We start from the raw sequence: 19,139 nt of genomic DNA, 5'->3' as shown, positions 1-19,139 counted from the left end.
TTCAGCATCTCTTGAATGATCTTTCCAACATTCTGCCTCTCTGCTAATTAATCTTCTTGCCACCAAAGATCTTTCTTTTCCCTCTCACCTGAGTCACCTCCTTCCATCATCTCATCCTAGATCTTGTCACCAGCATCAGCTGTGCCATGTCCAAAATCTCCATTTTGAGTCACTCTTTTCTGGCCACTACCTCATATCTGTTCAGTTGCTTCCCATTCCTACATTTCCCTACCCACTCAGGGACTTCTTCCAATCAGTGATTCACAATAAATACATTTGCACATACCCTTGTCCTTTGTAATATTAAGATATGTCTTCAAGTTCTTTGACAATTGTTTAGACTTCCTCGTGCTGCCATAATGAAATATCATAGACTGGATGGCGTCTACAACAGAAATGTATTTTCTTGCCATTCTGGAGGCTAGAAGTCTAAGGTCAAAGTTCTAGCCAGTTCAGTTTCTGGTAAAGGCTCTCTTCTTGACTTGCAGATGGTCACCTTCTTGCTATGTCCTCACATAGCTTTTCCTTCTTGTGTGCACATGGAGGAAGCAAGCAAGCAAGCTCTGTGTCTCTTCTTATACGGACACTAATCCTATCAGATCAGGGCCCCACTTTCATGACCCCATATAACCTTAATAACTTCCTTAGAGACTTCATCTCCAAATACAGCCACACTGGGGGTTAGAGAGTCTATGTATGAATTTTGGGGAGACACAAACATTCAGTCCATAACAATACTCCTCTATTCAAAAGGTGGAGTCAAATTCTCCTCCTCTTGAACATGGATTGGTCTTTGTGACTTGCTTCTAAGGAATGGAATGTGGCAAAAGTAATGCAAAGTGACCCAAGTCAAGGTCATAAAAGGACAGCTTCTGCTTAGTCCTTCTTTGGATTGCTCGTTCTGCAGGAAGCCATATGTCAGGTTGTGAGGACACTCGAGCAGCCTTTGGAGAGGAACTGAGTCTGATTGCCAACAACCACCCCATGACTCTGCTAGTCATGAGTGTACTATCTTGGTAGCAGATTCTCCAACCCAGTCAAGCTTTCAGATGACTGCAGCCCAGTTAACATCTTGGCTGCAGCCTTATTACAGATGCCAAGCCAGAACTGCTCAGCCAAGCTGCTTCCGGATTCCAAGTTGTGTCTCAAAGAAACTATGAGATAGTAAATGTCTATTGTTTTAAGCTACTAAGTGTTGGGATAATTTGTTTAACAGCAATTGATAACTGCAACCATCTTGACCTTTTTCCCTCCCAACCTAGAAGTAGCAAAACCCCGACATGGGTCAAATCTTTTACCTCTTCCACACCTGCACCCCAGCTGCTGAATGTGGTGAAAGGTATCCCTTTAAACTCATGAACTTTAACCTCAGGAGGACCACATGCTGCCCAGCAATCCTATAATCTGTCCCTGAGGAAGTCATTGTCCTTGGGATAACTGAGTCTTACTCCTCCCTTCTCAGGCCCTCACACAACTCCCCCTGCTTCTCATTTTCAGCCCTTGATATTATCTTTTCCTCACTGAGAAAACAGAAACTGGGGTCTGGGTTGGGGGACAATCATTATCTTCCCACCACCCAAAATACCAACCTTCCTGATTCAGGCTCTCATAATCTACCTTCCCTCCTCTTATGATGAATGGACAATCCATGTGTCTGAGGCCAGGCCCTTCCCTTGTGCACTAGATCCCTTCCCTTCTTGCTTATTAAAAGGTGTCAATCCGGTAATTCTCTGCTTTCTCATCTGCATTGTTAAATTTTCTCTCTCCTGGATCATTCCCATCAGCAATTAATGGGACATAATTCTCATCTTTAAAAAAAGAAATCCTTGGCTCTACCTTCCCCCTTTAGTTACTTCATCATTTTTCTGCTAACCATTCATAGTGAAACTTAAAAAAAAAATTTTAAGGCTTGTACTGTGTTGAGGCACCTAGCTGGCTTAGTCGGAGGAACATGCAACCCTTGATCTCAGGGTCCTGAGTTCAAGCCCCACATTGGGTGTTGAGATTAGTTAAATAAAAAATGAAAACAAAAACAAAAACACTTGTGCTGTTTTTATCTCCTCCCCTCCTATTCTCCATCACACATCATCCAATCAGGCTTGTTCCCCTTACCATGACGGTGAAACCACATTTATCAAGGTTCCCAATGTGCTGACAAATTCAACAGTCGGCACTCTGTTCTTATTTGACCCATCAGCAATTTCTGTCATTTGATCACTGCCCTCCTAGAAATACTTTCTTTAGGTGTTTTCAGACACCCTACTCTACTGATTTTCCTCCTACTTTACCAGCTGTTTCTTGTCAATTTTCTTTTCTTGGTTCCCTTGTCCCCTTTCACTAGCCCTAAGATTGGAATACCCTGGGGCTTAGCTCTTAGATGTCCTCTTCCCTCTTCTCTTCCCTGCCCTTCCCCTCTCCTCTCCTTCCTTCCTTCCCTTGGGATGGCCTGATCTAGTCCCACGGCTTTAAGCACCATCTACACACAGTAAGATCCCCTCCTTATATCTCTCACCCAGAGCCTGTCTCCTGAGCCAGGATGATTAAAAGGCAAAGCGTGTCTTCAGCTTCCTCCCTTTAGAGCACATTTCTCCCCACCTCTCTGCACTTCCTCTTTCTTCTGATATCCAGTTTATTCATACTCAAGTGTAACTGATAGGATTACAATGCTAACTAGCGCTCAGCACAGTGCCTTGCACATAATGGAAATATTAATCAAATGTAACTAAATTACTCCTTTCAGGAAACAATATTTACATCCGGCCTAAAGGCAAAGTTACGCCTCTCTACTGATGAAATTTCAGATATGGGTGGATATGGTTTCTTCCTAATCAGGCCTGGGATGGACAAGGAGGATGTGTGTGGATTTTTGTCGATCGCTGACTCAGTCTTTCTGTAGGAGGTACTCGGTGTTTCTCTCTCTTTTATGGTCTTGCTGTGATCAGGAGAAGGTTGAGAGCAGCAAAGCCACACGCTGAATTTTAGTGGTTGCTGCCTGGTTGTGGCAGTCCATCATTAGATCGCAGTAGTGATAAGCTTTGGATTCTTTTTCCACTTAGCTTTTCAGAGAGACATTGTTCTTCAACCACAGACTAAGCCCTTAACTTGGCCCAAAATGGTGGATAATCCAGTCCAAAGATGCAAGTTAGACCTTGACACTTGACTGAATCATTTTTGTAAGTTTCACATGTTAGATCCTCCATGAAAAAAAAAAAGTATAATCCTCTCTCCCTTCCCTGTCTACTTTACATTGATAAGATGAGACTCAGTGAGGTGACAATGCCGTGGAGGTCAGGGGCACACTTAGGTAGTGAGCAGGCTTGGATGAAAGAGCTGTTCATAGGGCTCAGGGAAGCAGCAATGGGGAGAAAGCAAGGGAAGGTGGTAATGAGTTCCAGGAACCAGAAACAATAGGGAACCATTGCCACCTCTAGGCTGAGGGGCAGGTGGGGAGTAGTGACAAGACCCCAGGGGTAGCTGCAGCTGGGAGAGGGCCTGGGACAGGAGCCTTGGCCAACCATCAGCTCACCAGGGTAGGATCTGGCAGAATAAATACCCTGACCTCCTTCTCCTTCTCATCTCTTGTCAATGCCTCTCAGACAACCAGAAACCAGAGGACAAGAAAGCCTCTTGGTATGGATCACCAGCTCAGCCTCCTGGATCTCAGAGCAGGGTGGACACAGCTGGAGAGTGGAGAAGGAGAGGCCAGTGGAGATTATTCTGCAGACTTTTTCTGAAAAATAACTCCTGGTGTCGAAGCTATTGTAAGGTAATATTCTCAAGATGGATGGTTTATGACCCCTGTCCCCACTAACAAAAACAACTAAAGCTGATGTTCTACTTCAAGATGGGGTATGTGATTGTTAATTTTATGTGTCAACTTGATTAGGCTGAGGGATGACAAGATAGCTGGTAAAACATTTCTGGGAGTGTCTGTGAGGATGTTTCTGGAAGAGCATCAGTAGACTGAGTAAAGAAGATCCACCCTCACTAATGTGGGCTTTCATCATCAAATTCTTTGAGGGCCCAAATAGAACAAAATGATGGAGGACGGGTGGATTCTCTCTCTCTCTCTCTACTTAGTAATCTCTATACCCAACATGGAGCTCAAACTCACAACCCTAAGATCAAGAGTCACATGTTCTACCAACTGAGCCAACCAGGCACCTCTCTCTCTCTCTTTTTGAGCTAGATTTTATCTATCTTTTCCTGCCCTTGGACACAGGAGTTCTTGGTTCTCAAGCCTTCAGGCTTGACCTGAATTATATCACCAGCTTTCCTCCTTCTCCAGCTTGTAGATGGCAGATCATGGATTTCTTGTCCTTTATAACCATGTGAGCAATTCCTTTAATAAAAATCTTATATGTATCTGTCTATATCCTATTGATTCTGTTTCTCTGGAGAAGCTTAATACACACTATGAGAATAATCTATGCATATATGAGACTGGAAGTCTGTTCCCCAATAATGCTTATGTGACAGGACAAGATTTATTAAAGTGAGAGTATTCTACAGAGAGTTCTGTGTTAATAACTTTGATATCCAGATCTTCTCAGATGTAGAATTGGGGTAATGGGTGTGAAGAGAGACTGGAGGAAAAGAGGAAGGACCTGACGCAAGAGACTAACTTGATTGACCTCCATAATAAAGAGCTCGGAAAGAAGGGAGACATTTGGGTGCTGGAGAGACTATAGGAGATTTTGATGTGTAAAAGGCCCTTGAGTAGCTATCAATGTGACAGAATTAAGGAGGATAAAAGGGGGCTTCAGACCAACTTTGCAAAGTGTTTATATCTTTTCAAAAGACATTAATAAATAATGGGAATTCCTTTTGAAATGACTTTCAGTTGCTGAACCATATTTCTTTATATGAGTGTCTGAGCAGAGCCAGGGCCCACACAGAGCCCGTAATTTTATTGGAGTTATACTAAAATACCTTCTGGATGGTATCGGCAAGTGAGGACTGGTCAGAAACCACTCCACACACCATGATCTCTATGCTCTGAGCAGTTGCACACAAGCCTGGAATCTTCTGAGGACCCAGCTTCCTCCAAACTGTTGCTCCTTACATATGGAAGGGATGACAATTTGACTCTTTCTGGGGCCAAAGAGGGTAAACAGGTTGTTCATGGTCACCCAAAAGCTTAAAGGAGAAAGGAGGCCCATCCCAGGCCTCTGAACCCCTGTGTGGCCTGCATTCTGCTCAGCTGACTGGCTGTAGATTGTGTTTCCTTCCCTTTCTCTAGAAAATGAAAATCCATTCCCCCTTACCTTCTTGAGAAGGTCCATGCTCTTGTCAAGGGGCCAAGTGTGGGACAAGACTGGAGCCTTAGCATTTGTAAAATCATTTCTTTTGAGTTATTAACCTCTTTCTGGAAAACAGTTTGAATTGTGTAAGGGTGGGAGGCCAAGCCCAAGGACCTGAGGTCTGAGCAATGAGGCATGCCGTTTATACTATGTTCTGAATTTCCCAGCCATGCAGTCCTGCATCATCAGAGGCTCTAATCAGGATGGGATGTTTCCCAATGTAGGCTGATAGAATGTGGGAGACACTGACTGAGAGGTTCTGGAAAGAAGCTTCCATTTTCTTTCATGGGTACTATCAAAAAAGCAGCTTGCTCTCTCTCCCAAGTAGGAATGAGGGTGCGTACAGTTTTGGTTGCTGCTGGCAAGACCACATTGCAACCTTGAAGGCTGGAAGTTTTTGGATGAGGTTGATGCCACGGAGGAGGATGGAGAGACCAAAAGCAAGCAAGCAAATGAACAAAAACAGCTCAGAGCAGATGGATCTCACCTGGATGGGCAAAAAGTCCAGCCACCTTGAAATTTTTTATTGTCATGGACCAATAGATTCCTTTTATTGCTTACACCAGTCTGAGCTGTGTTTTTTGTCATCATAGTAAAGACCATCCATCCTCCTGATACCTTATGGCAGCTTAGACCCTGTGCTGCAGGATCAGGAACAAGGAGGCATTGTCTAAGTCTGAGAAGATTCTGTTCAACACAGGTGATGTGTCACTGTGTCACTGGGTTTTAACTCTCTTTCGTGGGGAGGGAGGGGAGGTCACTCAAGTTCATCTCACGGCTTGTGGTGAGGGGCGAGAAGTCACTCAGCCAAGGCCCAGCTGAAAGGATGCCTCATGTGCTTGAATGTGACCCTCTAGAAGCTCAGAGGTCTTGGGCTGCCACAGCCACGTGGGGCAGGGGTTGTTTACAGGGGATTCCTTGGACTCCTAGAGGGTCCATGGAAAGACATCAGGAAGTCCATGAAACCCTGAAACCGTAGGGGGAATTTTTGTGAGCACATTGTCACCAGGTTTTCAAAAGGAAATAATCACTGCTCTATGTTTAAGTAGTACAAAGCCCTCTTTATAAACCCTCTTGTTTGGGTTTCCCCTTATCATAAAGCAGAGGAGTGACTCCTCTTCCTTCTTTCTCCCCAGAACTGATGAACATCGGAGAGATTATAGACGGTAGATAAACCCATTAGATGGAAAAATCATGTTTCAGTGATCAAGGACTGTGCCAAGCTATTAGGAGAGGTGAGCAGAGCACATGTCCTGGAGTGAGAAAGTCCATCTGGAAGTGAAGGCAGACATAAGCTAAGGTGAAGGACAGTGATGAACACCAGACCTGTCTTCTCTGTAGGGCATCCGGGGACATGGATACCCATGAATGTGTATCAATGCATGCCATGTGCCATGTGTGTATGGGAAAAAAACTAATTTTGCAATGTCAGCTGGTTTTCAATGGGCATTTCTGTAACACTGCCTCATATGGGCCATGGGAACTGGGTGTTTCCCCCAGGTTCAGAGAGTGCAGGGCCCAAGGTCCCTCAATAAACGGCGATGCTGTTACTCAAATTCAGGTGTTCTGTTTTCTCTTCTGGTGCTCTATGCTTTCTGTCAGTGGTTTCTAAACCTGACTGACCAATGCGGAAACTTGGGCTCTGCTCTAGCCCTAGAAATGCCGATTCAGTATGTCCGGGGCAAGGCCTGGGCACCTGCATTTTTGGAAGTATTCCCAGGTGAATACGAACATCACTTAGGTTTTGGGAACAACTGCTGTATATAAAGAGCACTGTGTGTATGTGTGTGTGTGTGTGCACGCGCGCTTCTATATATGCACACGGTGTATCCAATAGGCAGGCCTAACAAACTGTAAAATAGGTAACATTTCTTGGATGCCTCTCATCTACTTTTTTAGGGCTCTTCTATCCTTTAGCCATTTTTCCTGATGCCTCATGGTTCTTTTGCTAACCCCTCATCAGATGGCAGCTTAGTCCCTTTTAGGGGTTGGTGCATTGTCACAGTAGACTCTTAGGGATGGATAATCACCCAAGTTCAAAAGTAGTAAATCTCTAATGATAGAATTTCAGGCTTTGGAACAGGCAAATGGGTGTGAGAGATGTCTTAGGGAGGGGAGGCATCTTACCGTGCTGTGTGGTGGTTGTGTATTTGCCAAGGCAGCTCTCCACCACAGAACCCCCACGTGTATTATCATATGCTTGTGTGTCTACCATACAAATATAATACCCACAAAACTCTCAGAATGAAAAGCAAACACATATAATGAGCAGGTGGATTTTTAGAGTGTGCAATCTTTTTTAAGGGGAAAAAAACATGAAAGCATTTTCAGTGTCAAGTCTCAGCACAAGGCATGCTCTTGAAGCTGGAAGAGAGGCATCCAGAAATACGAGTTTGTCATGGAAACGCTGACAGGGCTTCAGCCGAGGGATGCTCACAGGTGCAGCCTAGAATGGTGCAGCCTTTTATGGCTTATTTACATCCCAGCCCACTGAATGAATTCTCTTTTCCTGTTTCCTGGCCATGGAAAGCCAGCTGGCCCTCTGGGACCTAGGGAGTTCCTACCAGGAAATGGCTATATCTCTCCTGGTGGTAGTTTCTAGACTTTTTTTGGAGCAGGGAATGGAGATGGTCTTAGGATTGGCTTCACATTTGGGAGACGGGGTCCTGGAAGGAGCAGAGAAAGAAATGAGGGAAGGAAGGAAGGAAGGAAGGAAGGAAGGAAGGAAGGAAGGAAGGAATGGGGGAGGGAGGAAGGGAGAAAGGAAGGAAGGTAGAAAGATAGGAAAGAAGGAAGGAAAACATACTGATTCCAAGTGCCAGGTGCACCCCTAGAAGTATAAGCATCGTCTTCGTGTCTTTATCACCATCAGCTAGAACCCAGTGAGTTATGAAAGGTCATTGCTGCGTTACAGAGGAGGAGACAGGCTGGTAGCACATAAAGATTGGGAGCATATAACTCATCCTTGGGTGTCAGACTAGCTGACTGAGTGGTGTGAGCGTTAGGAAGTTTCCCCTGAACCTACCACTTTTGTTGGTGCCCAAAGCAGAGCACAAAGGTCTTCCCTTCACGAGCAGTGACAAAGCTAAGAAGGCCATGCCTCCTGGGAGAGGCCACACAGCGACCACCCCCCGTCCTGTACTGTGAGTGGACCTTGCTTGAGGTGGAGCACTGGGCCCCTGGAAATATGGGTTCTTTCTTCTTCCTAACTGGGCCCCAGGAGTCCAGCAGGAGCTGAGAAGGGTATCAGCTGCTTTATGGAGCCAACTAGGCAGGGTGTAAGAGCCTGGGGAAGAGGGTTGGGAAAAGGAAATATTGTTTCTGTCTGCGAGAAGTTTCCATTTGGGGGTAAAATGTGGCCCCTTTGGGCCTCCCAATCCAATCTGACAAGGAGGGCAAGAGCTCTGCATGAGTCCGAGAAAGATGGAAGAAAGGAGGTACAGTCCACGCACTCCAGGGCTTCATGGCCTGCGGAGAGAAAGACCTGTTTCTTCTATCTTGGCCATAGGCTGCCCCACCCCTGACCAACCATGTCAGGAATCGAGCTACCAACCCACCTTGGACTGTGGCAAGTGCCGGGGTGAGACAGAACCCCTTCCTGTGCACCTGCCCGGCCTGGCGGTCCCTTCTCTCAGAGCTGCCTGCTCCTGGGGGCTGCAGCTTTGGCCAGGCCCAGGCACTCTGCTGGAGCCTGGCTTGCAGTGGGGGCCTCTCTGCTCAGGCCCACCTTTCCTTCCCCACCAGGAGCCTTGGGAGCTTGGGAGACATTCTGGGGCTGGCTCTGACACGAATTTGCTGCTCGGTGTGCCAGGCGATCAGAGCTCACTCCTCTCCCTCTTCCCTGGGAGGTGTTGATAGTAACAGCAGAGACGAGCTGCCAAGTTGGCAGGAGAACAGAGCGACTGTGCACTGCGGATTGAGGGGGGCGGGGAGCAGCCAGCCGGCAGAGGGCTGGGCCAGAGCCACAGTTTGTTTATCCCTCCCGTCTCAGCAGCCGGCATCTTGCATGAGGAGGGGAGACTGTGCGGGAAGGTGGGAGGCTCTAGGCGAGGCCCGCCCGGGGCATTGGTGCAGAGGGAGGCCTCTGGGAGGCTCCTGGGTCTGGGTCCTGCCAGAGGCGACAGTAGGTACCTTCTGCCCCAGGAGGCAGGCCTCACCGGCAGGATAGAGGTCCATCTTTGTTCCTGCTGTGGAAGCAGACATGGAGTTTCCAAACTGGAGTGGACCTGGGTGGGAGCTGGCGAGTTCTGGAGCTGCTTCCCGAGACAGAGAGAGAGAGAGAGAGAGAGAGAGAGAGAGAGGATCTTAGGAGAGCACCCATGCTGTCTGCCAAACAGACCTGGGACCTTCGGCAAGCATTTGACTTCTTTGAGCCTCCGAGATTAATAGCTACTCTAGGTGAGAGTTCAACAAGGTGGTAATAGCAAAACTTAGCTCACTACATGGCAGACACTGTCCTAAGAGTTGTTGTGAGTGAATGCACTTAATCTTCAAATGACTTTATCAGGTAAGTACTGTTAATCCCGTTTTATTAATGAAGTAACTGAGGCATAGAGAGGTTAAGTCACTTACTCAAGGTCACAGAACTAGTGAGTAGCCAAGGTGGATTGAACCCAGTCATGAGTCACTTAGGCCATGTTCTCAGCCCTTATACAAACTGCCTTCATAGTACAATAGAGTTCTTAGCACAGTGCCTGGCATACAGCAAGCATTTAATAAATGTTAGATCTCACCATTAGCCCAGAGCAACTCCAAACAGGGGACCCAGGCTCCTGACGTCCCCCCCCCCACCCCCCCAGGGACGCCATGGGGCCCTACTGTTGTCTTCCCTGCCATCTTTGGCCCACGCTACCTGGTTTATTTGAGGAGCTGGAACATTTCCTCCTTTGGAATGAGAGCCACTGGCCTTCCCATTTCCCCTCCTCCTGTCCCCTCTTCCTGCCGAGGCAGAGCAGAGCAGAGCAGAGCAGAGCAGAGGAATTCTCAGCTTCCTCTAGTTACCCTCAGACTGCGAAGAAAACAGAGTCTGCTGTGTCGGCTGCCAGTTCCTCTCTGGTGACAGCCACAACCCATTTGCTCAGCACCAGCCCCAACCCGTGCTATGGGGAGAACGGGAAGCCTAGGGCCAGACCTGGGTGCCCTGCATTAGACCCTGGGCCTGTCACTTCAGGGCTGGACCTTGGGGGCTGCTCATGGGGAGAGGGCCGGGCCAAATAATTTCTTGAAGACCCTCTTGGCTCTACGAACTGACTGAAGGCTGGTGTACTGCATTCATAGTCTCTTCCCTAGTGTAGGAAGTCCATTGCATAAATGTGTTCCTCGTATTTTGGGGCAGTTCATTCATGCAGCCTTGCAAATTAGTAACCAGCTCTACGAGCCCATTACGCTGTGCTACTGGCTACCTTTGCCTCTTAGAAGGTACCAGGGAATGAGTCCTTTGCCACGTTCCGGGCAGCCAGAGCTACCTCTGTCAGCTGTGAGATAGCCACACCAGAGCCAGGAGTCTGGATTACCGACTGCTTCTGAGGCCTGAATTCCTCCCTGAGACAATGAAACCCCGATTATCAGTGCTGGGGGAAAGAAACCGCAGTGTAGATAATCTGAAAACAACACTGTTGTGTTATGTGGGGCGGCGGGGGGGTGGGGAGGGGGGAAAATTGTGGGTATCTTAGCTACAGATTTACCCTCCTAATCATTTCCTTCAGGTCATGACTGATGGCAGGCCGGCCCAGAGGCAGGGGGATGCCCAAGATGACCTGTAAGTGTTCCTTCCCTCTGGAGGCCTCCATAGAAATCCAGAATGAGCGAGCAGAAGTGGGTCGAGGTTCGATTTTCCTGAAGAAGCTCTGAGCTGGAGACAGGATGCGTTGACTATTTATTTATTTACGAGGCTATCGATTATAATGCAGCTTTTCCACAGGATCCTGGGCTGGAGTTGGGGGAAGAATCCTCTTATCATTTAGCTTCCTTTGCCCTGAGACGTCAGGTGCTCAGATAGGCTGCTCCTCCCTCTCCTTGTTCTTCCTCCTTTTCCCACCCCCTTCTGCGGCCCTCACACCTGAGCACACTGAGGGTTGGGGGCTCCGGACAGCCTCCCTAGTTTCCTCTTTTCTCATATCTGAATGTTCTGGGTTTCTTCCAATATTTAGGATACACACCCCAAATCTTAACAGCAGGGAGTTGCTTAACTCAGGTACAGGCGTTCGATTTCTGAGCTGTGAAAGACCTCTGAGATCCTTCCAGCAAAACCCTTTTGTTTTACTGAGAAGGAACAGAGGCCAAGGGGAAGTGATTTCCCCAAAGTCACCCAAAGAGAGACGCACAAGGTGGACAAGAATGGAGGCCTCCTGATACCCCCTGGGTGAGGACACTTAGAGCCTTACCACATGGCCTCCCAATCTGGCCCCTCAACCCCGGGTTGGGGATGGCACTGAGCTAGGAATCCCTCTCTGGGAAGGTGGCCCCTTTTGCAGCCGCTCCTTAGTTTGTTTTGAGCTTGGTGAAATATCGCTCTCAGTCTCCCCTACTCTGACCTGGGATCAAAGGGTTTGTGTATAACCCCAGAGGAAGATGGAAGCCAGTGACAATGATAATGAACCAGCTCAGCCTCTTCCGGCTGAATCCACCCTCCAGCCCTCCCTCCCTCCCCATCAGCCACCTTTCCAGAGGCCTCTCCCAGCCTCTGTGCTCCATCACTGGCCTTCAGATTGGCACAGCTACCCATGTCTGCTTGTCCTTGTGAAAGAAAGCCAGGGCTCTCCCTCAGCCCTGTTTCTCGGGCTCAATTTGCCAGAGAGGCAGGAACAGGCCTCCCTTGGTGGGCAGAATCCAGAACGCAGGCCAACACTGTACCAAGCCCCAAGGGCTGGCTCCCCACTTTGGGGACCCTCCCCACTTTGGCCCAGTTGAACTTGGCTCTAAAGATGAGGACAATTGCTTGGGGCTAGGTGGGCACTCTGCCCTATGTCATTATACTTCACACGTTCGTTTTGGCATCCTGTGTTCCAAAGTTTACCCCCAACTGAATTCACCGACTTCAACTCTTTTTCTTCCCTTTTCAGAGGCTATGCTGTAGCAAAAAGGAAATCCTTCCAAGCACCACACTCTCTCCCTGTGCCCCTATCATTCTAGACTGCCTTTCCCTCCTGCTCTACACATGCAGAAAAACCATGTTCTATGCCACTTTCCAGCTGACATCCATAGCAGGTGGACCCCTGAAAATTCTCATTTTTCCATGGGGTTACATAGTTAGTAGGTGACAAAGTAAGGATTTGAACCAGGTCTGTTGTTCCAGAGTCTGTACTCTCAGCCATTGCACTATATTGACCATCAAGAAACAGCCACCCTTCTCCAAATTATCTTTCTCTCATCTAGGATTTTACCTGCACTTTCCTTTTGCCCCCCCCCCCATGTTTATTTATTTTTGAGAGAAAGATAGTGCAAGCTGGAGAGGAGCAGAAAGAGAGAGTCAGAGGATATGAAGCAGCAGCAGGCTCTGCACTGTCAGTGGAGACCCCCTACACAGGGCTTGAACTCACCAACCATGAGACCATGACCTGAGTGGAAGTTGGATGCTTAACTGACTGAGCCACCCAGGAGCCCCTTACCTGTGCTTTCCTTATCACACATCACTTTTTGATTTTTTTATTGTAACTATTTATATCATATACCTTACCTTCCTTACTAGACTATGATCTCCTCAACAGTAGGGATTGGGTCACATTTGGTGTGTCCCCAGCACCAGGCCCTGTGCTAGCACATGGCAGGGGGCCATTAAATGTGTGTTGGATGAGGGAATGAATACACGATTGGATGGATTTGAATCGTAGTGAGGTCTAGTGTTTGCCCATGGTGGAGCAGGGAGTCAGAACTCACTTTTCTGATGGGCCCAGCTTCTCGCTTCCTTGATAAAGACACCGTGGGAAGTGAAGGGGACGGAAGCGTTTCATCGATGAGCGAGGTCAGGAACACAAACCCCTGCATGTCTGTAATTACAGAGCTTCTTCACGCTGGCAGCATGCTGGGGAATGTTTTCAGTTCTCCAGGTTGGGAACTGCAGGTATTCCTGATGGCTTTGTGTGATCTCACACGGCTCTGAAAGGAAAAGAGAGAAGAGGCTGATAAAACTTGTGAGTGATCGCTTTGTCAAGTATAGGGTCTGCCCGTAGAGCAAGGGCCTCCAGCATGCACCCCACCTTCAAGACCCACTTCATTAGCTCAGAGGGGTCTCCAGCAACCCTTTCTGTGCTGGCTGGCCTCTTTGGGGGATCAGGGACTCCGCATGGAGCAGCTCATGGTCTCTAGCTGGGTTAAGGGCAGGGTCAATCCACTGGGAGTCCTTCCAAGTTGAGAAGGAGTAACAGGAAGCTCTGAGGTTCAAGGCACTGGGCGGAGGACCTGGAGTGTGTGTATCATCTACAAAGGGTGTGTATTTGTGTGTGTGTGCACATATGGGTGTTTGTGTGTGTCATGCTCACCTGAATGTGTCAGAAGCAGTGAGGGGGCCCCAAAGTGGGACTGTGCTTTCTGCAAGGCCTTGAGGATAGCTGCTGGGTGCACTTTCTTCAAGGCTCTGTTCAAGATTCAGCTTTTCTGGGCATGTCTGGGTGGTTCAGTAGGTTGAGCCTCTGATTCTTGATCTGGAGTCAGGTCTTGATTTCACGATTGTGAGTTTGAGCCCTGCATTGGGCTCCATGCTGGGCATGAAGCTTACTTAAAAAAAATAAAAAAAGAATAAAAAATAAAAGATTCAGTTTTTCTGCTCCAAGGCAAAATAGGCAGATAGGCTGATCAGACTCCTGGGAGGATCATGTCTGAGAGAATGGTTTCCGGCTTTGCCTTCTGCTCTCACTTTTGTTGAGAGAATGTAGGTTCCTAGCCAGCACTCCCAGCCTCATTCCCACAACTGTGGGAATCTCCTGCCCAAACAGAACCACAGCCTAAAAACTTTGCCTGTGCATGGTAGTTTTACTCTGATACTTGTCTTTTCAAAGCCCATTTACATCCATTATCACCTTTCATTCTTACAACAACCCCTCCAGAGGTGCAGAAAGCTGATTCTTTTTTTTTTTTAACTTTGTTTTAATGTTTATTTATTTATGTTGAGAGAGAGAGAGAGAGAGAGGGCGCATGCATGTGCAAGTGGGGAGGGGGCAGAGAGACAGAGAGAGAGAGAATCCCAAGCAGGCTCTGCACTAACAAGCATAGAGCCCAATGTGGGGCTTGAACTCATGAACTGTGAGATCACGACCTGAGCCAAAATTAAGAGTTGGATTGTTAACCGACTGAGCCACCCAGGTGGCCCAAAAGTTGATTTTTTTTATTATAAATGTTTATTTATTTATTTATTTATTTATTTATTTATTTATTTATTATTTTGAGAGAGAGAGAAAGAGAGAGCAAGCAAAAGTGGGGGGGGGGCAGAGAGAGAGGGAGAGAGACAGAATCCCAAGCAGGCTCGCATTGTCAGCTCAGAGCCGGACAAAGGGCTTTATTTCATAACCATGAGATCATGACCTGAACCGAAATCAAGAGCTGGATGTTTTAATGACTGAGCCACCAAGGTGCCCCTCTTTTGATTATAGATGAGGAATTAAAGCCCAGAGCAGCTATATGGGCTTGTTTTGGGTCACACAGTAAATTAACAATGGAACCCCAGGCACTCCCTCTCTGGCTTCTTGACTCCAATTTCTTTCCTATCTTCAGTTCTGGGTCCCCATCTCCCCATCTCCTCCACCTCCTGTCTCCTCAAAGGAAATCTTCACAGAGAGGCTCACACTTTATAAGAAACATGTACATCAATTCTCCTGGTGCTGGGTAGACAGCAACTCAAAATGGGCACCCTTCTCACCTCCTTCCCTCATTCTGACCCACCCCACTCCACCCCACCCAGGAGGAAGCTCATTTCTGGTAAGTATCCTCAATATAGCTCTTTCTGAAAATGTTGGGGGCACATGCCAGAGAGCTTCCTTGGGAGGAGAGCCAGTACTGTTTGCCCTTCTTGGGAAGGGGGAAGAGACAGTGGTGGCTTGGGTCTCTATAAATGAACATATGTGGGCCTGGAGCAGGACTGGAGACCGGCAATGTGTTGCAAATTTCCCTTTGCCTCACTTCCCAGACTGGGAACCTAATGGTCACCTGGCCATTTCTTTGAGGCTTAGAAGTCATGAGGTCTGGTGTTACCCTACCTGAAATTTTGTTTATTTGGCTTTGGGGTGAGTCATTCCTTGACTTGTTCATTGGCTCAGCAAATGCTTGTTGACTACTGGCCACATGTCAGTAGTCTTTCCTCTGGATACCACAGTGAATGCAACAGGCAGGATTCTAATCAGTCTGGAAAAGGACACAGCTAGTTGGCAAAACTGTTAGTTGGGGGTGGGGTAGAGTGGGGTCAAGGTAGAGATGTAAAGGGAGCTCAGAGAAACAGGGTAGCAGGGAAAGTCTCCAGTGCGTATTTGACACTGATAATGCATCTCAATTTGGACTAGCCACGTTTTGAGTGCTCAATAGCTACATATGTTTGGTGGCTACCGTGTAGATGCAGAGAGTGTGCTTGAGAGGAGCAAGAATGGCAGAGCTATTGCAGTGGACCTGGAGGTGGATGGTGGCTTGGAGATAGAGACAAAGGGACAGATCTCAGAGAGATGACTCCCAGGCTGCCATACCAGGCCGGAACTTAATACCTGTAGACTCCTTTTATCTGAAAGAGAAATAAACTTCTATCTCATTTGGGCCATTTTACTTGGGACTTCCCTTCTAGTCACATCTGGACCTAATTTTATTTTATTTATTTATTTTTTAATGTTTATTTATTTATTTTGAGAGAGAGAGAGAGTCAGGGAGAGAGAGAGAGAGAGAGAGTGCACACATGCACACACGCACAAGAACAGGGGAGGGGCAGAGAGAGAGGGAGAGAGAGAATCCCAAGCAGGTTCTTCCCCAGCATAGGGCTCAGCCTCACAACAGCGAGATCATGACCTGAGCTGATATTAAGAGTCAGACGCTCAACTGAATGAGCCACCCAGTCACCCCTGGACCTAATTTTAAAGAATATAGCACCTCAATGGAGATCTCTAATGGATAGTTAGATCTGATGGGTCTAAATAAGTAGACAGGTCTGAGAAAGCTACACATAGATTGGAATTTCCAGTCCATAGTTGGTCATGAAGCCATGGTAACATCGAAGATCTCCAAGGGAAAGTGGTCCAGTGAGAAGAGAAAAGAATCTAGAACAGAACTCTGAGGAACACCAGCACTTAGGATGGGCAGAAGAAGAAGAGCCTGCTAAGGAGACTGAGAAGGAGCAGCCAGAGAGGTAGGAAGGCATCAGGGAAGTGCTGTGCCACGGAGCTTAAGGAGGAGAGAGTCCCAAGGAGGGTGTGACCAACAGTGGTAATGGCAGCTGTCACTGCTTGCTTCTGTAGGTGTGGATGGCACCAGAGAGTCTGAGTAAACCAACTTCGGTTTCTGTTGCAGCCCCGAGTTCCAAGAAAGGCTGGTCACATCATCCTCCTGCTCAGTGCCCTTCAGTGGGCTCCGGGTTTCTTAAGGATAAAGTTCTAGCTCCACAGCATATCCTTTAGCCACCTCCAAAGTCTGGCCTTAACTTTTCTGTCCACCCTGTTTCCTTCTCCAGAACACTGCTCTCCTGCCAGGCCTGACTTCCTACCATTCTCTACCTTAGCCAGTGAGCTTCTCTCTAACTAAAGAAACGTACTTCCTCCCTTTTCTTTTTTTTCCTTCAAAACCTACCATGCTTCAAGACTTACCTCAAATGTCAACTCTTCTGCTCCCTGATTCTTCCAGAAAGATTGGTTACCACCCAACCCTGTGTCCCCCATGAGCATTTGTTCACTCTTGATCACAGTTCTCATCATAGTCTAGCCTGGGGTCAAGTTGGTTGCGTACATGTGTGTCTCCCCAGCTAATAGGCTGTGAGGGTGGAGAAGTCTGAAGCTACTTCTGGATACTCATCCGTGTCCCCTTTCCACAGAGCTTGTTACAAATGTTTAAGAAATGTTTATGGATTTAGTGAAATTTTGTCCCTCACAGCCTTCAATTAATAGTGTGGTCTCTGTTTTTTTTGTTGTTGTTGTTTTGTTTTGTTTTTTTGTTTTGTTTTGTTTTGTTTTTTTTCATATCACTTCAGGGATTAGGGGGGCAAGGGAGACACTAAAATAGAGAGAACTCTGATTTAGAGGAAAATAGACAAGGAACTGAGTTTGAATCCAGCTGCTCAAAGAAATTGTTCCAGTCTGAGCTTCCCCTGACCCAGGAGCTTTTATCATCTGAGTGCTGGAGAACCACCTTATTCATAGGAAAGCAAGAGAAAAATTAATGCAATAAAAGTTGGTACTTGAAGAGATGAACAAAGGTGACAAATCTCTAGCTAGACCAAGAGAAAAGAGAAGACTCAGTTACTAAAGTCAGGAGTGAAAGAAGGGACATTTCTACATATCTTAAAGAAATAAAAAAGATTATAAAGTAACACTATGAACAACTATATGCTATCAAATTAGGTGACCCTAGATAAAATGGACAAATTCTTGAAAGACACAAACTACTGAAACTACTTCATGAAATAGATAATATGAATAGACCTAAAAGAAGTAGATTGCTTTGGTATTTTTAAAACTTCCCACAAAGAAAATTCCAAGCCTAAATGGCTTTACTGAATTCTACCAAATGTTTAAAGAATAATATCCATCCTCCACACTCTTCCAAAAAAAAAAAAAAAAAAAAAGAAAAGAAAAAGAAAGAAAGAATAGTAGGGAACACTTTCCAATGCAGTCCAGTATTATCCAGATGCCCAAACAAGACAAAGACATCACGAGAAAACTATACATCAATATTGCTTATGTATATAGATACAAAAATCCTCTGTCAGCACAGAGCCTGATATGGGGCTAGATCAGTACCTGAGCCAAAGTTGGCGCTTAACCGATTAAGCCACCCAGGCACCCCATAATAACATTAAAAAAAAGAATGAGGGGCACCTGGGTGGCTCAGTTGGTTAAATATCTGGCTCTTGATTTTGGCTCAGGTCATGATCTCATGGTTTGTGAGTTCAGGCCCTGCATCAGGCTCTGCACTGATGGTGGGGAGCCTGCTTAGGATTCTGTCTCTCTCCCTCTCTCTGCCCCTCCTCCACTCATACTTTCTCTCTCTCTCAAAATAAATAAATAAAATAAAATATTTAATAAAATACAATAAAGAATGAAATACTTAAGAATATATTTACCAAAAAAGTGAAAATTATAACAAATTATAACACAGCTGAAAATTATAACACATTATTAAAAGAAATTAAAGAAGACCTAAATAAATGGAAAGAAATCCCATGTTCATGGATCAGAACATGTTAATATTATCTTAATTATCTTAATATTGTTAAGATAGCAATACTCCTCAACTTGATCTATGACTTAACATAATCTCTATTGAAAGTCCAGCTGGCTTTTTTACAGAAATTGGTAAGCTGGTCCTTAAGGTAATATGGAAATGCCAGGGACCCAAATTAGACAAAGAATCTTGAAAAAGAAGAGCAAATTTGGAGGACATTTCCAGATTTCATAACTTACTAAGCTATAGTAATGAAGACAGTATCATACTGGCATAAGGATAGGTAGATCAATGGAATACAATTGGCAGTCTAAAAAAGAAACAAATTTATGGTCAATTGATCTTTGATAAGGGTGTCAAGACAATTTAGTGGTGAAAGGATAGTCTTTTCAACTAAAGATGTGGCACAATTGGATATCCACAAGCAAAACAATGAAGTTAAACCCCATCTCACACCATACAAAAAATTAACTCAAATAGGTTCATTTAGAAAGA

The 19,139-nt window shown here is 46.3% G+C and overlaps 1 long non-coding RNA gene across 3 annotated transcripts in view; it reads right to left on the bottom strand.

Annotated features, from left to right (window-relative positions):
- The window catches only part of LOC147574240 (uncharacterized), a 33,625-nt gene that overhangs the window by 7,995 nt on the left and 6,491 nt on the right, over positions 1 to 19,139 (bottom strand). Inside the window, exons 2-5 of one of the 3 annotated variants that reach the window (XR_015244046.1) lie at positions 13,781 to 14,015; positions 13,179 to 13,397; positions 8,861 to 9,556; positions 7,566 to 8,771 (exon numbers count right to left, since the gene is read on the bottom strand). This is a non-coding gene — a long non-coding RNA (uncharacterized LOC147574240). Of the gene's footprint in view, positions 1 to 7,565; positions 8,772 to 8,860; positions 9,557 to 11,040; positions 11,233 to 13,178; positions 13,398 to 13,780; positions 14,016 to 19,139 lie in introns of those variants that run through there. The other 2 variants (XR_015244048.1, XR_015244047.1) reach the window with 2 other exon arrangements.

The sequence above is a fragment of the Puma concolor genome, chromosome E1, assembly GCF_028749965.1.
Source record: "Puma concolor isolate L17-30 chromosome E1, mPumCon1.1.hap2, whole genome shotgun sequence".
Classification (NCBI taxonomy): Eukaryota; Metazoa; Chordata; class Mammalia; order Carnivora; family Felidae; genus Puma; species Puma concolor.
The sequence above is the reverse complement of the archived record's forward strand: the minus strand, read 5'-3'. Positions and strand labels throughout refer to the sequence as shown.